The 17,172-nt window shown below is 49.9% G+C and overlaps 1 protein-coding gene across 2 annotated transcripts in view; it reads right to left on the bottom strand.

The window, feature by feature from the left end:
• The window catches only part of PHF21B (PHD finger protein 21B), a gene marked incomplete at its 5' end in the record, with an annotated part of 69,672 nt that overhangs the window by 21,124 nt on the left and 31,376 nt on the right, over positions 1 to 17,172 (bottom strand). The gene's annotated exons all lie outside the window — the stretch shown is intronic.

Here is a 17,172-nt window from a genome sequence, read left to right as displayed (position 1 = left end):
GGTGCTCTTAACCACTGAGCCATCTCTCCAGCTCCGTGGTACATGCCTTTAATCTCAGGACTCAAGTTTCAGAGGCAGGAGGATCCCTGTGAAGGCCAGCCTAGTCTACAAAGGGAATACAGAGCTATGCAGAGACCCTATCTAAACAAAACCAAAAATTATACCAAAACAAAAAAACAAAAAAACATAAAAAAAAAAAAAAAAAAAAAAAAAAAAAAAAAAAAAAAAACCCGGTGTGGTGGCACGTACCTGTAATCCCAGCACTGGGGAGGTAGATAAAGGCAGCTCCCTGGGGCTCCCTAGCCAGCAAGCCTCATGAGGAAGCTCTAAGTCCCAGTGAGAGACACTGTCCCAAAAGCTAGGGCAGAGGTTGGCACACATGAAGACACACACACACACACACACACACACACACACGCACACACTAGCTGTTTGGACTGTCTGCCTGTCTTCTCCCGAACAACCACCAGCTGATGTAACTGGGGCAGCTTGCTCAGACTCATGGAAGTGGGAGTCAGCAAAGGTGGCCATTCATTAACATACTTTCAGGAGATTCCTGGGAACCAGAGGCCTGCCTGGAGAAAGCCACCACACTCCAGCAGGCTCTGCCATGCCAAGACCTACACCTCACTCCACTGTTTCCTAGTGGGGTGTTCCCCATGAGTGACTGTGTGAGGACAGGGCCCTGAAAGTCTTGGGGTGGATGAGCCAAGGACCTACTTTTCCCAGGGCCTCTCTTCTGACTAGGATGCCTAGAAGAAGGCTGGTTCTGCCCACGAGGGACAGAGCACCCTTCCACGAGGGTCTCTCTGAGTCCCTATGTGCTTACAATGGCCGGCTGCTCTGGCTTTTATGTTGGGTGTGAGGAGTCTCAGGGTCCATTTCTGGGGCCACCTGTCTTAGAATCCACCTTGCTACACTATTTCCATGTATATCCCTCAGCTCTGGGTGTTTCTTTGGCTGTCTCTGTCCTGTAAGCACTGACACCCCTTGCTTTATTCAGAAAGTCTTCATTTCTGTTTCAGCCCCCTTTCCTGACTGTGACTGGGCAGCTTTTGACTGTCACCCTAGTGATTTACACTCAGGGAAGGGAGAGATGGCTAAAGTTTGCCTGAGGTTTGCCTGTGACCCAGAGCCTCCAGAGAGACAACAAAAGGGACAACTGTGCTTCCATTCTGTGCTTCATTCTAAGTTACCAAGAGACACACACAGCTGTGTGTTGGGGGTGGGGTCCTGCAGGCCATGGGAGGTTTGCAAAATGAAGCCTACTGGATGCTTCGATCAAGATCCCAACTGACTTTACCCAACCTCATGGCTGTGACCACTGCCTGGATTGGGATGCCCGGTGTGTTCCTTAAGTAAGTACAGTGTCCCGTGAGTCAGGCTCTTGTGGGGACAGGTTTTCCACTGTCCTATAAGACCATGGCCCGGAGCACCAGGGTCCTGACAGTTCTCAGTTTAAGCCCACGCTCTCCATGCAACATAAAAAGTTAGCAAACACTTCGCTAACTGGGTGCCGGTATCATACAGCCTGGTGGGAAGTCCTCTCAGAATATCCCTGTCACCTCCCACAGATGGCCCATCCTCTGCCATGGACTGTGGGCGTGCTCTGCTTGGCCTGGAAGCTCACACAGGCATCTATCCTTCCACGGCCTCACAAAGAACTCATTAATAAGCGGGAAGGCATTTTGTCTGCTAAGAGCTGACCTCTCTGCTCCGTGCCAGAATTTATCGATACAACAGAAGCAGACGCTTCAGAGGTTGGCTCACTTAGAGCCACACTTCGGTCAAGATAAATGAGCTACTGATGACGACATTTATGGCTCTGAGCATTTTAATAGTGGGAAGAGGGGCCATAAAAGTCAAAGATAACTTTCCTGTATTAGCTCAGTCTCACAGGCAGTGTGGGAGAGGGCGAGGAGAAGCCAGCACAGGAGGCAGGTTCAGGCAGGCCCTTCCATCTTCGGGCTTTGTGGCTTTGGAAAAACTTGTCTTTGGTGAACATTTCCAAGTGACACAGAGCCTCGCCTCAGGAGCTTTGGCGGGGATGAATGAGGGAGCACAGATGCACCGTGACAAGCTACATGGAGCCCTCTTAGTGTTTGTTGCTGATGGCCACAGAAGGAATCGTGATACTTGACCCATGGAGACTGAATGGAGTGGCTCTGTGTGGTAGACACTGCACAGCCTTGGGGTGAGGGGACTGTAGGAAGCGTGTGAGAGAGAAGCATCACCCCAGGACTTAAGTGGGACAGAGGGCAACCTGGAGTCAGCCCATCCTGGTGACCTCCTTTGGAAAGGTCTATGTGTGAAAGGCTGGGTCCTAGGGAGCTGTTGTCTCGGAATGAGGTTTGCTGTGGACCCGCAGAAGGTTGGGCTCAGCAGGTGGTCCTTAGATTTGGGGATATAACCTAATGGGGCTGTGGGACCCTTTCTTTCCCTCTTCTATTTGTGCTTCTGCTTCCTGGACATAAAGTGCGTGTCTTGCTCTGTCATGTACCCCACATGCTCTCAGAGGCTCGAAGCCATCTTGGACCTGAATGTCCAGAACCATGGGTTAGATAACCCCGATCTCTTACAAGTTATCTTGGGTACCTCATGACAGTGACACAAAGTTAAGAAACACACCCTTTTGGTTAGAAAGTTGCCTCTGCCTTAGCTTCTCATCTGTAAGTCTACACATCTGCCCCCAACACAAACACAGCATATCAGGGCCCCACTAAAACCTATGGGTGGGTCAGAGGGCTTCTGAGTACCTAAATCCAGGCTGGAGATAGAACTGGGTGGGGCCAGTCTGCTAAGCCCAAGCCAAGGTGAGCCCTCTGGAGAAAAGGGCTTCCATCCCACCTGCCTCAATCTCACTGCTGTGGCGGATGCAGCCAGCTTGGCTGTCATCTCTGTGGCCATCAAACATCCCCTTTCCACCCTCCACATATTCCTGCACTTTCCCACCTCTCTCATGGCTTCTGTGCAGTCCGTCTCCAAGCCCCAAACCAGTGCAACTCTTAATGACAATACACAACACCCTTTATTTGATTCTGGTGGAAAAGAGGGTCCCTGTAAGGGTGGAGGATTGACCAAATGTGCTGTGTCCCCCCCCCCCGCTCTTAAAGATCTCTTCACTCTTTCCTCCGAATTCCCTCCAAATACCACTAACATTGCTTTGAGTGGTACATGGGACATCAGAAGTCACACTGGCAAGGCCATCAGACAAGACGCCTTTTGATAGTAGCCAGAAGGGGTCACCATAAAAACGGCCACCACAACATCCACACTGGAGAGGGAGTTCCGGGGCCAGGGAATGTCTGCTCCATGAGTGGCCTTAAACTGTCTTCCAGGGACATGTTACATGATTCCTGCTCATGACTTCAGATCACCGAGTTCTATGATTCCACAAGGGCCCAACAGCAATGACTGCTCTGTTCTATGAATTTCCATCCCTAAGTCATCGGCTAGTCAGGAAGCCCACGAGCTAGAGCCACAGATGGCAGCTTAGAGGTCATAGGACTCAAGTTCCTTGAAAAATGTTATATGCTGAGATCACAGAGCCCAGGAGAGTGAATTCTAACACAGAGGTTTGGTCAACTTACAGAAAGTGCTCCCTTCTCCCTACTGCTCTAGAGTAGTGGGTCTCAAACCTAAGTCTCTGATCTTTAATACAGTTCCTAACATTGTGGTGACCCCAACCATAAAATAACTTTCATTGCTATTTCATAACTGTGTTTTCCAATGCTCTTAGGTGACCCCAGTGAAAAGGCTGTTTAATGGCTCCCCACCTCAAGGCGTCGAGTCCCACAGGTTAAGAACTGATGCTCTAGGAGGTTGCACTTGGAAACACACACAGCCTTGCTCTTTGTGTATAGTTGGAGAAACCAGGATTCTGCAGGTAGACGATGTTTCCCTAAGGCCACACCTGTAAGCCAAAACCTCGGAGCCCAGAAACCTAACCTATGTGGTAACCTATTCGAGAGGGCTGCGCTCACAGAGAAAGTCGGGCCCCACCCACCCTGAGAATGCACTCTCTCTGGTGCTCCCTGCATCTGGGAAGTCACAGCTCAGATGGTGTTGGCATGAGGCTCAGGGTTCACCCAACCTCTCAGCTACTAACAGACACATCCCAGCAACAGAGACCAGTTGTTGAGAGTTGCTCTCAGATGGCGTGGGAACGAAAACCCAGTTTTTCTCACAAGATGCTAGGGTGGGTCAGCCAGAGAAAAACAGGAAAGGACCAGCTCAAGCTAAGGTTCTGGTCTGCATCCTGTCCAGATCCTAAGGACTTCCTGGGGAATGGTACAGGGTGTGTCACGGTGGAGATGGAGGAGCCAAGATGGAACTGAAGTGAGACCAGGTCACATGACTGGTCCTTCAGCACCATTGTCACACCAGGCACACAGATGAAGGTTTCTGTCCTCTGGGCCATCTGACTCCTCTGTCTGTGTCTTGTGGTTTTGACCATGGTGCTTCAAGTAAGGACATAAATGCTATAGGCAGAGTCTGCTACTTGCTCCTCAGGGTGGAGCCTAGGACAGCAATGGGTCACAGGGGTCACAGGGGTCAGACATTTGCTTGCACCTCAGCTTCCCTGAAGGAAGGTCTTGGGGCTGATCCTGAAAACGTAATGTGCCAGCATGTTCCATATAACCTTAGTCAATCTGTTGAGGGCGGAGGTGCCAGGCACAGGGCACTGGGGTCTGAGCCCAGGATGTTCACTAGCTGTGGCTCCCAGGATGTCAGGGAGAGAATCTCCAAAAGTCCTGATTCTCTCGCTGGGCCCTGATGGTTTAGGTTAACCCCTGCTTAGATGGCTGTAAACAGGGTCTGATTTTCTATGCTCAGCGACGCTCACTCCTCCCTCTGGCTGGGCAGGGGAAGAGGGAGAACTGCGTGAAAGATGGTTGCTTTCTTACCTCCTCTCGATGTGGCCCAGCCTTGGCGGACACAGCCAGAGTGCAGCGGTTTAATTGCAACTGGGTTGTGATTTTCCTGCATTCTTAAGAAACTGCTGTGATGTGTGACTCGGATAACAAGTGAGCCCCAACATCAGTAGCTGCTAATAAATATTAATATAACATAAGCACCGCTTTGACTGTCATGGGACCCAGCTTGTTACTCACAGATGAAACTCAATGGTTGCCTTTATTACTGTTGGCAGGAAAGAGCCACTCGCAAACAATGCTGCTGGCACAAGTTTCTGGGCCTGACCCCTGCACTCCAACTTGGGTGTCCCCACTCCATTTCCTAGACACAGAGCCTTCACTAGCCTCAGGTGATGGGTGCTTCCTCAAGTCTTTACAAATACCCAGAGAAACCAGCAAACTGTCCTGTCTCCCCCAGCCCACTGCTCACAGCCATATAGGACACAATGACAGGACACAATGACAGGACCAATGCCAGGTGCGCCAGTCTGAATGTGAATATCCATCCAGTGACAGCGCAGTCACTCTATATAGCCTTGTTCCCAATTTGAAGGAGCAAGTACCCCTTTCTGTTACCAGGACCAGAGAGGAGGGTGGGTGGCATCTGCATACCAGGCAATGGACCATTGCAACATCTCTGCTGTCCTGGGTCCTGATGCCCTAAGGACAAATGGGTACCACATGCCATGTATTGACCAATAGGTGAGATGGAGGAAGGGAAGTGTGCAGATGTGACAGGTTTGTGAAACTGACCAATCAGAAGGCAGCAGGCCTGGGCTTATGCTCCCCCTATACATACACTATACTGCATCCAAGAAGCCCAGGACAGCACCACTGTCCCTAGGTGGGAAGATAAGGTCACTAAGAATGTTTGAATGCTCCCAGCAGCCAGAGGAATTAGTCAGACTCAGCCATGTCCCCAGAGAGTCTTTAACATACATCCCATCATGGCTGCTACACCGTGGGACCACATGTGGGTTGGTGACAGCCAGGGAGGGGTGAGGAAGGCAGGGAACATGGAGGACTTTACATCTGCTACCCCACAGGGCTCTGAGCAGAGGAGAACTGAAGGGCCCCCGTGCTCACTCAGCAGGAGCTAATCATGGGGAGTCCTGCATTGGACAACCGGAAACACACATGGGGAGACAAGAGAGCAGGAAGGCTTCCTGGAGGAGGTAGCATCTGGGCTGGACCTTTAAAGTTGGGCCAGAATGTTCCAAATGGGCAGCAGATGAAGTTCGCAGGAACCAGAAGAGAGGACAGAGAAGCCAGCAGCAGGGACCCATGGGAACCAGTGGGAAGGAAGGTGGCAGGGGAGTGGCACATGCAGAGGCTCTGCCTATGGGGGCCTTGAATGTCATACATAGGAGCTTGGTCACTCTGGAAGTGACAAAGCAGGCCTCAGCTAATATAGTGGAGCAGGTGCATCATTATTAGATCAGGGAGCCTGTGTGCATAACACTGCGTTTGAGCCGGGGCTGCCGACACCTGAGGGCAGCCAAAGGGTTAGATTCTCATCCCTGTTAATACGATAGATGCCAGCCAGTGACCTCCCTAGCTTGCTGGAAAGCCACAGCAAGGCAGGCAGGGGAGGGCAGCATGTGGAGACGGTACACCGTGATCTGGACCCATCTGAACCTTTGCACTCTCTCCTGCTGGGGCCAATTTTCCCATGAGGTCCTTCCCTGCCCTGCAGCCTGCTCTCTCCCGGGATGCTAAGGATAAGCCCCAGTGCAAGCACTAGGACCTGCCTCTAAGACTCTTGGGGAACTGCCGGACTGTTAAACTATAGCTCGGAAGTAAGAGCTCTCAGAAAACTGGACCCTTCACATTTTGGGAAAGGGGTTATTTGCAATAGCTATGAGAAGCAAGGTGACCGGGGACAGTGACACCTGGCCTCCGTGGCTCAGTTGCCAGTGCAGGTGGCCTGTGGAGCTGGTGACCCTGACAGCTTGGTAAGATACCCCAGGCCACTCAAACAACTGCAGGGACCTTTTCAGAGGGCAGTTGTCGGTCAGCATGAGAAACACTAGAGGCTACACTCGGCTGACATCGGAAATACCCTTTCTGCTGCACTGGAGCAGTGGACTAGTTTAATTAACTTGAAAGGATGTAATTTTATGCTATTTAGTACAAATGCACACTCCAAATGGCACCGCAGTCTAAAGATGAGGGGCTGTGATCAGTGGGGGAGGGAAGGACATGGCCAGAGGAGCGGGGGACAAACTTCTGCACATAAATGGAAACCTCTGAAGCGACACAGCTCGGCTGCAGAAGCTGGCCAGGACCACTGTAGCTGAAAGGGCTTCGTTCCCCATCAGCATCCCTGAGAAATGCAAAGCATCTTGGGAAGAGACTTGGACTCTGGGGCCTAGGAGGCTAGAGGGATTCTCCCGTCCACCCTATCAGCCTGCTGTGGAACCTACCTCACCCTTCCTGATGGTAATGCCCAGGCTAAGAGGGACATCTCTAAGAGCAGCTGTCCAGACCTCACAAAAGCTTTGGGGGCTTGGGCAAGAATGACCCAGAGGAAAGGATGGAGCCTGGAACCTCTTTGGAAAGACCTTGGAGTTAGTTTCTCCCTCCCTGTTCCCAGAATAGGCAGGAACATGAGACACTGATGAATGGGGGATGAATGACAGCCCTAGGGCCTAGAGAAAAGGAAATGACTTGGACAGTGTGGGCTGCTCCTTCCTGTGTTCCTGGAGCCAGCGTCGCTTGGGCCTCAGGGTCCAGCATCCATGCACCAGGTCCTGGACATAGCCAAGTCTGTGTCCTTTTAACACGTCCCAGAATGAGGGTATATACTAGGCCCTACACATAATAAACAGCCACTCAGAAGACCCAAGGTCCTCCTGCAACTGCTGATATGCCTCTCAACGACCGTGTCGCCTCCATCCAATTAGATACTCCTGAATCTGTGGAATGTCCTAGTGCCATGGGAAGGCCTGTTATGTGAACCTGTCTGGAAAGGACCCCAGAGTAAGGATATGCAGGGCCCACCTTTAATTAAAGCAGCTTGTGGTAGCACTGGTTCTTGGGTGGGTGGTAACTACATCGATGGAGACATTCACCAAAGTTTACTACGTTGCATGTCCAGCCCTGAGCCTCTCACTGTGTGACTTGGCCCTCATTTTTAAAATATTGCCCCTTTCTTTGGAGAGGGGGTGAGGTTGACCTATAGCACCCCATGCTCCAGTGCCTGAGGCTCACCACTCTACTCTGGCTGAGGCTGTGCTTAAATATTCCAGAAGGCTGGGATGCTCTAGACCAGTGTTTCTCAATGCTTTGACCCTTTAATACAGTTCCTTGTGTTGTGGTGACCCACAACCCTTTAATACAGTGTTATGGTGACCCCCCAACCATAAAAATATTTTTGTTGTTACTTCATAGCTGTAGTTTTGCTACTGTTATGAATAATAATGTAAATATCTGTGTTTTCCGGTGGTTTTAGGTGACTCCTTGTACTGGCTGGTTTTGTGTCAACTTGACACAAGCTGGAGTTATCACAGAGAAAGGAGCCTCCCTCGAGGAAATGCCTCCATGAGATCCAGCTATAAGGCATTTTCTCAACTAGTGATCAAGAGGGAGGGCCCAGCCCACTGTGGGTGGTGCCATCCCTTGGCTGGTAGACCTGGGTTTATAAGAAAGCAAGCTGAGCAATCCAGGGGAAGCAAGCCAGTAAGTAACATCCTTCCCTGGCCTCTGCATCAGCTCCTGCTTCCTGACCTGCTTGGGTTCCAGTCCTGACTTCCTTTGGTGATGAACAGCATGTGGAAGTGTAAGCTGAATAAACCCTTTCCTCCCCAGCTTGCTTCTTGGTCTTGATGTTTTGTGCAGGAATAGAAACCCTGATTAAGACACCCCTGTAAAAGGGCTGTTCAACCCCAAAGGGGTTGCTGCCCACGGGTTGAGAACTGCTGTTCTAAGCTAATCCCTGGTTTCTGTTAGGAATGTCCTTACAGGATTCAACCCATTTCTGCTGTGCTCAGAGCCAGAGAGCCTCAGGCAGCATGCTCCAGGTGACCGCTCACTGCCAATCACAGGAGGCCTTTCAGAGCACGTTAACTATGAGGCTGTGCCAGCAGAACATTCCATGGGCTGGCAAGAATGCCTACTTTGTTTTCTGTCACAGGTATGAAGGGATTCCTGATAAAGGTAGCAGGAAAGTGGCACAGGGTGACCAGAAGTCCCAAACTGCCTCCTGAGTGTTCCAGTGGCCCTGTGTGGCAGGTAACCTATGGGAAGGATGATCCCAAGTCCCATCTGTGGCTTGTTTCCCTCTAAGTGACGGTCCCTCCCTGACCACAGGCCATGGGCATAGGTCTTCCCGCAGGGTCGAGGGGGACAAGTCACAATAACAAGCAATTAAGATATCTGGGAGTGCACCTTAAGGACTTCCCAGAGAGACGGAAGAACTCCAGGCCCAGCAGGATGGAACATGTCTCCAACCCTGGCCATTTGGAGGATTGAGGTGTGAATGTGGAGGAATTTAAGGAGAATTCAAGGCCAGCCCAGGCTTATTGGTGAGATCCTGACCCAAAAACCAAAAACTCAAATAACAAACAAAACAGAAGTGGGGGGGGTGAAAAGGAAGGGGGGAGAAAGAGAAAGTGAGGTTGGGGGAGGGAAGGAGGTAGGGTTTGTGTGTATGATCGAGAGATTAAATTTACACCACAAAGAGACAGAAACCTCCTGGCAGAGGCATGGCTAAGAGGTGTCAGAAAGAGCCCTCTGCCAGAGTACTGCTAGATTGGAGGACATCACCAGGGCACTCTGGGTACAGAAACATCAGGATGAGACACCCTGGAGTCAGGGTTTGATGGCTCAAGGCCCATGTACCAAAGTCTCAGTCTTCTTTCCATCTCTTCTACAGACACCAGAGTCCCCAAATCTCCCGGCTCACCCTCACTTCCACTCAGACTGTGGGATGTCAGAGCACTTCAAGCTCAGTGGCTCACTAGGCCACCCTGGGAGATGGGGTGATACCTGCCTTTGGTGAGGCCTGCCAGAGGCATGGAATGAGTATGGGGTTGGCCTGCTCAGCTCAAGAGGTAATTTGTTTACATTCATATTGGCACTAAACATAAATACCCTTAGTCAGGATTTCTATTCCTGCACAAAACATCAAGACTAAGAAGCAAGCTGAGGACGAAAAGGTTTATTCAGCTTACACTTCCACATGCTGTTCACCACCAAAAGAAGTCAGGACTGGAACTCAAGCAGGTCAGGAAGCAGGAGCTGATGCAGAGGCCATGGAGGGATGTTGCTTACTGGCTTGCTTCTCCTGGCTTGCTCAGCCTGCTTTCTTATAGAACCCAGGTCTACCAGCCCAGGGATGGCATCACCCACAATGGGCTGGGCCCTTCCCCCTTGATCACTAGTTGAGACAATGCCCTATAGATGGATCTCATGGAGGCATTTCCTCCACCAAGACTCCTTTCTCTGTGATAGCTCCAGCTTGTGTCAAGTTGACACAAAACCAGTCACTACACATCCCTTCTGAGGGAGGAAAATCTTACTATGGGGATACTCTGGTTGCCTGTCCCGACCTGCCACTCAAGGCCGGTCAGTAGCCATAGGCATGTTGTAGATTTATGTTAAGGCAACACATGATTTGACAGGAGAGAGATAGGTGGAGAAAGGTTGAGGAGGGGAAGTGGATCCAAGAGGCAGAGACAAGATGGAGGCTGACGTGTATGTTTCTCTCAGAGTATCTCTAGTTTGATAAGTTTATTATTTCTAAGAGTTTCTATGGGTCTGTTATCTCATATAGCAGGGCAGTTCGTCTCTTTGTCCATTGGATGTAAGTCTATTGTGTAGAGGGTTTGTAGATTGAGAATTTAATATATAAACCTGTCTGATAAGCTACCAGGCTTTGGAGTCAGGTTTGTGCCAGACAATGGAAAAACGGAACAAGCCAGGGCAGTCGTATCGAAGGTGAAGTGAACTGCGCCTGAGTTCTTAGAGGCGACCTGGAGCACCAAGTGGTTTGGGGACCACATGTGTGCGCTCGGCCCCGCACGGCCCCACACTAGATTGGTGTCCACAGTGAGACCAGGGGTGGGGGGGCGATAAAACGTTAAGCCATCCATTTAGTATTTACTGCAACAGCATGAGCCTCAGAGGCCTGCCACAATGGTTGTGGGAGCTGGCACTAGTCACTCAGACTTCCCATACCTAGGCTTTCCTTATTACAACCCAGGGACCACTGTGTCCTCTGGGTGTCTTCTCACAGCGTCTGATACACACCCGACACTAGAAGGACCTAAAAACCTGACCTGTCACCTGAATGAAGCTGTAGGCCATAATGATGAGGCCATTTAACCCCCAAAGCCTCTCTTTTCCCATCTATAAAAATGGAGTGGTGCTGGTTTTATAAGAGATGGGATGAGGCAGGTGTCAGCTGAGGTCAAGGTGGCCCTGCCCAACTTCATCCTTTTGGGGGCAGGAAGCCCAGGCCTCATGCAAGCTGGACTGAGCAGCCATGTGTGTGCTGAGATGTTATAATGCCAGTTGGCACAGATGTCCTCAGGGGACACAGCGCCCCATTGTCTCTGTGCAGCTTTGTGAGAAGGTTGGCATTCCTAATTAGAAATGTGTTGAAAATGAACTTCAGATCCCGAGTCGTCTGGACTGAAGAAAAAAGCGACCCAGGCTCAGTACCTGCATCGGGAGACACATATATCACATGACCACCTTCTCTAGTGACATAAAGGTAACACTCTCTCTGCGAGCTATGGGGTGAGACTGCAGACCCCTTGTGCTGTCCCTGGGGAAGCCCCCCAGCTTGCTGCCTGCAAGGCCTGGAGGAAGTGGCATAGGGAAGTTACAGCAGCCAGTCCAGTTTCTAAGGCACTTCTCTGCTGAAGTCCGGCTGCAAACAATGTCATTCCATATCTGTGACCCTTATAAGGCTCTGGCAGCCTCCTGACCTTTTGTTCTTAAGTCCTCTCCATGTGACACCTCACCTGAATGTCCTCACCTCCCAGCACCTGGCACCTGCTGGTACTTGCTCTGTGCCCCAGGTATAAGACACATGCTGTTTCAAAGGCGGTACAGGGAAAAAGCAAAAAATAAAATAAAATAAAATAAATAAAAATAATAATAATAAAATAAAAATCTCATTACTATTTTAAAACATTAATTATCCATTGGAAATGATAGTATTTGGGACGTGCTGGTTACATATCATTACAGTCGGCTGCCTCTGTTCTTTTTACTCCTCTCAGGGGCTGATGAGGCCGTGCACAGGGGTATTCTGAGGTAATGGGAATATTCCCTACCTCATCTCCACGGGGGTGTGAGTTACCTGCATGCCTGAGACTGTCAAAACTCATCAGACATGTACAATTAAGATCTGTGAGTTTCAATGTATGTAAATTATATATCAAAGAAGAAATTACACGTTAAGAAAAGTCAAGCACCCGTTACAGCTCCCTTTTAGAATGGTAGAGCCCTGGGGGCAGCTGGGGAAGCACCCATGGGGTGAGCACCCACGGGGTGAGCCCTATCCTACGGGGGCAACCCCAATACTACCTCCTATAGGAAGCTCTGATGTATTGGAATGGATTAGCCATTCCTGACTATGTCTATTGGGAGAGGACCCAGAATAAAGACATGAAGCAGAAATGGGGTAAGGACTTCTCGGTAGCACAGGGTAAGTGTTAGGAGTTCACAGAGGTTATACTGTTATTCACAACCTCGTTTTGCTGATCACAGTGCAGCATGAAGGACCACATTTGCATAGGAAACCATAGAGAAGGGGAGCCCAGCCCAGGACAGGGAAGAAAGGGGACTTTAGAAACCTATTCTAGCTCCCAGTCTGGTGCACCACTGCTGTGGAGTGGACACCGAGTAAGGGATACAGTGTCAAACACTCTACACATCCTTCCTGTTCCCTGCTAGGAGCACTTAGGAAGTCCCAGCAAGATAGGATAGCTCAGGCAGGGCTGGGGTCAGGGATATTCCTACAGGAACAGACATGCAATAGGCCAATGGCCAGTGGGTACTGTGTAAGCGACACTCTCCACCAGAAGACCCCACTAATCTAAGATGTAGTAGGAAGAACAAAGGACAGGGAATCGGGTCAGATAGCCTAGAACCAACAGCCGTGTGAGCAGTCAGCGTGCACGGCTGCTGTTGGATTCAGATAAGGAGGGTCATCATGCACTTAGCCAAGGCCGGTGTCTTTTTCCTTCCCCCTCTGAGTGCAGCACGGGCTTCAGACATAGGTGACAGAACATTCGTGGAAACTCCTGGTACCAAGAAAGAAGTTAGCAGGAGTCCCATGGGATCCAGAGAAATGGGTGAAGTCAACTGATAAAGGCAAAGCCACCAAGACAGAGATAAAGACCTGTCCTCCGAAGTGCTCACAACCCAGAGTCAGGAGGTGGGAAACCCAGGGGAGCTCTTGATATCCTGAGTAGTAGGTACAAATGCAGGCGTGAGTCTTCAATTATCAGCACCCTCTGCCAGGCCATGGGCACTGCAGTCATGGGCAATGACCCCACGTATGCCTCCACTTAGCCAGAGGCCCCAGCCTGCAGATGTCTCCTTAGGCTTAGCCTTTGGCCACCTGAATCATTTTGATCTCCAGACATGAACTGTGGTCCCTCCGGTTATTTTCATCAGCATCCCTCCTCTCCTTCCTGTCAGCTATGAGCCTCATCCTCATAGCTTTCCAGTCTCTTTCCACAATAAGCCAGGACACAAAATGTGTGCTTAAGAACGGGGGCCTGTTCACAAGGGATACTTCCGTCTCAGATTTGGAAGTCTCCAGTAACTGGTGACAACTGGAAGGACGTGAGCTCTGTGTGTGCTCTGGACTTGTGGGCATCATGTGCTAGATACTCTGTAAAGGGCAGAAAGTAAGTCTGGCCAGTACCCTCAACCCCGGTACCTGGAGCCCAGAAGTCAGAGAAGAACCACAAGACCCCAGCCACACTGGCCCACCTTATTCTGTACCTGACACAGAACTGGCTGTTTACCCTGAAATTCTATGAAGAGCCCCAGGACACACCCAGGGCACCAAGTGGTCCTCGGTGCCTACAGTGTGATGCCACCTAGCCTCCGAGCTGAGGCATAGTGCCATCAGGCATTTGGAGAGTCATACAGTAGGCAGGGCTGACTAGGCATGGCATAAACCACAGATAGTTGTAGGGGAAGATGTGGAAGGTGCACAGGTTGCCTTGGGGACAGGGAAGTGATGTGCGCACTGGCTGGGGTAGGGATGGGGAATACACTAAGCAGGACTTCATGCTAGACCTCTTATGGCCTTACAGTGCTTTGAACACCTGGGGCTCTTCTGAAGCTGAGGGTTCCCCTCTTGGGGTCCCTGTGTCCTAGGATACTGAGATCCCCCACCCTCTCCATTGTCTCAGACCCTTCATACTGAACAGAGAGCATCAGCCATTCTATTTCCCGCTCTATAGACAGGGAAACTGAGACTCAGCGTGGCAGGAGCACAGAACCTTGAACCGCCCATGTTCACTTTCATACAGGGCAGGGAGAAAGCCACTCAAGATCTAGGTCAGCACCAACAGGTTCTTTTCTTAGTTGTTCTTCAGTGACTAAGAAGGTTCCTGAGAGAAGAACCAGGGGATCAGAAAATAAAGATCGCGAAGCTGGGATCTTACACAAGCCGTGTCTTTGGCAGAGCAAGTTTACTAAGAATGGTAGCATCTTATATACGGTATGCAGAAGGAAAATATGACAGACTCAGTGGAAAGCTGTCATACAAACGAACAAAGACAGCAGGAAGCTAGTTAAGCAATGTTGCACAAAGGGAACACAGGGTGCCTCAAGTGTGTCACTGACTGAGCACACAGCAGCCTTGAGACAGATGACCACAGCCCTAAAGGGGGCAGGAGTTGAGTTTCCAGGACCCAAAGTTGCAGCTTCCTCAAGATCCTGGCCCCAGACCATCACTGGCCTTTGCCGAGCATGTTCCTGGTTTTAGACTAAGAATTACATTCCTTCTCTGTACATCACCAGAGGCTCAGGGAAAGCCTTGGACCAGCCTGGCTCCAGACAGTTTTCCCCTCTTTTATTTTTTAAGGCCAAATAATTTTTACTCACGGCTGAGTGTCCAAGAAACTCTGATGTTCCCTAAATAAAGAGATGCTTCCTGATGATGTATAAAGGGTCACTAACATAGGCAATCGGAGTATAAAATTAGTGGACACTACAGGATGTCAAAGAAGTTGAGTCCCTAGAACTTGTACAGCGCGTCTTTGGCCAGTTCAGATGGGAAACCGAAGGCACCTAAGTCAATAACTAGCTACTTACGGGTTATAAAATCTAAGAAATCTAATATTCTCATAACATGATATTTCCTATAAACTATTTTTAATTTTGTTCCGTTTTTACTTAGATTCATTGTACCTTAATGGAGTAACACAGACCTAGCTAAAGCCTGCATGATGCTGAGGAACAGCTTGTATTGCATCTCCTAAGTGCAATGCCATAGTTTTAAAAAATTTAACTTTGCCTCTAGATTCTTATCTATGCATTCTTGTGTTGCCAAAGCCAGAGAGGTACTAAAAGTAAGCGGATTTCAAGTGGCGGCACACCTTTAATCCCAGCTCTCAGGAGGCAGAGGCAAGCACATCTGAGTTTGAGACCAACCTGGTCTACAGATGGAGTTTCAGGATGGCCAGGGCTACACAAACAAACCCTGTCTAAACAAAGCAAAATGATTGCAGCTATGGTCACAGCAGCTTCATTCATAATTAGCCAGAAACTGGGAACAACCTAGGTGTCCCTCAATTGAAGAATGGATACAGAAAATGTGGTTCATTTACACAGTAGAATACTATACAGCCATTAAAAACAAGGACATCATGAATTTTGCAGGCAAGTGGATGGAAGTAGAAAATGTCATCCTGAGTGAGGTCACCCAGACCCAAAAGGACATGCATGGAATGTACTCACTGATAAATGGACATTAGCCATAAAGTACAGGGTACCCACAATACAGCCCACAGACCCAAAGAAGTCAAATAACAAAGAGGACCCAGGGGAGAATGGGTGAATCTTTCTCAGAAGGGGAACTAAATATTGGAGATGGAGGGAGGGAGGGAACTGGGTGAGAGAAGGGATGGGGAAGAGAACGGGGTCGGGGGGATCAGGAAGGAAGAATAGGGGAAAGAGAATGAAAATCAGAGATGGGCAGAGAGGAGGCATCTCTAGGACTTGCCTGAGACCTGGGATGAGGGAGACCCCAGGGAGACTTTGGGCTGACTCTACCTGAGGCTCACAATAACGAGGAGCCCTAACAGTGGAAGAGCCCAAAGAGGCCACCTCCTGTAGTCAGGCAGGACTCCCAGTGGAGGGATAAGGATAGCAACCCACCCACAAAAACTCTGACTCAAAATGTGTCCTGCCTACAAGATGTACAGAGACAAAAATGGAGCAGAGATGGACGGAATGGCCAGCCAATGACTAGCCCAAGTTGTGACCCACCCCATGGGTAAGAACCAATCACTATTAACAATATTCTGTTATGCTTGCAGACAGGAGCCTAGCATAACTGTCCTCTGAACGGCTTCACCCAGCAGCCAACAGAAACAGATGCAGAGACCAACAGTCAAATAAGTAGATAGAGCTCAGGGAGACTTGTGGAAGAGTTGGAGGAAGGACTGAAAAATCCGAAGAGGACAGGGACTCTACAGGAAGACCAACAGAGTCAACTAACCTGGACCTTTGGGGTCCCTGGAGACTGAACTGCCAACCAAAGAGCAAGCATGGGTTAGACCTAGGCCCCTTGCATATTTATAGCAGCTGAGCAGCTTGATCTTCATGCAAGTCCTCCGACAACTAGAGTGAGGACTGTCCCCGAATCTTCCTGTCTGTGGATCCTGTTCCCCTAACTGAGCTGCCTTGTCTGACCTCAGTGGGAGAGAATGCGTCTAGTCCTGCAGAGACTTGAAATGCCAGGATGGGGTGATACAAGGCCCACCCCTTCTCCTCTGAGAAGGGAAGGGAGAATGGGAGAGGCGGTGTGGGAGGGGAGACTGGCAGGGGAGGAGGGCTGGATATTGGGATGTAAAGTGAATTAATTAATTAATTAATGGGACAAAGGAAACATGCCTTTGCCACCTATATCCTACCATCTGTCCATGTCAATGGACATAGTATCCTGGCTCATGACAGAGCGGAGAGAGCAGATAGATGCTCCAGGTATATCCAGGTATGCAAGACTCCGAGGGGCTGGACTCGAGGAAGCAGCCAGGTTCTGCGAGGGAGGCCAAGT

This window comes from Micromys minutus (assembly GCF_963924665.1).
Source record: "Micromys minutus genome assembly, chromosome: 27".
In the NCBI taxonomy this organism is placed as follows: domain Eukaryota; kingdom Metazoa; phylum Chordata; class Mammalia; order Rodentia; family Muridae; genus Micromys; species Micromys minutus.
This window is presented reverse-complemented; position numbering and strand designations above follow the sequence as displayed.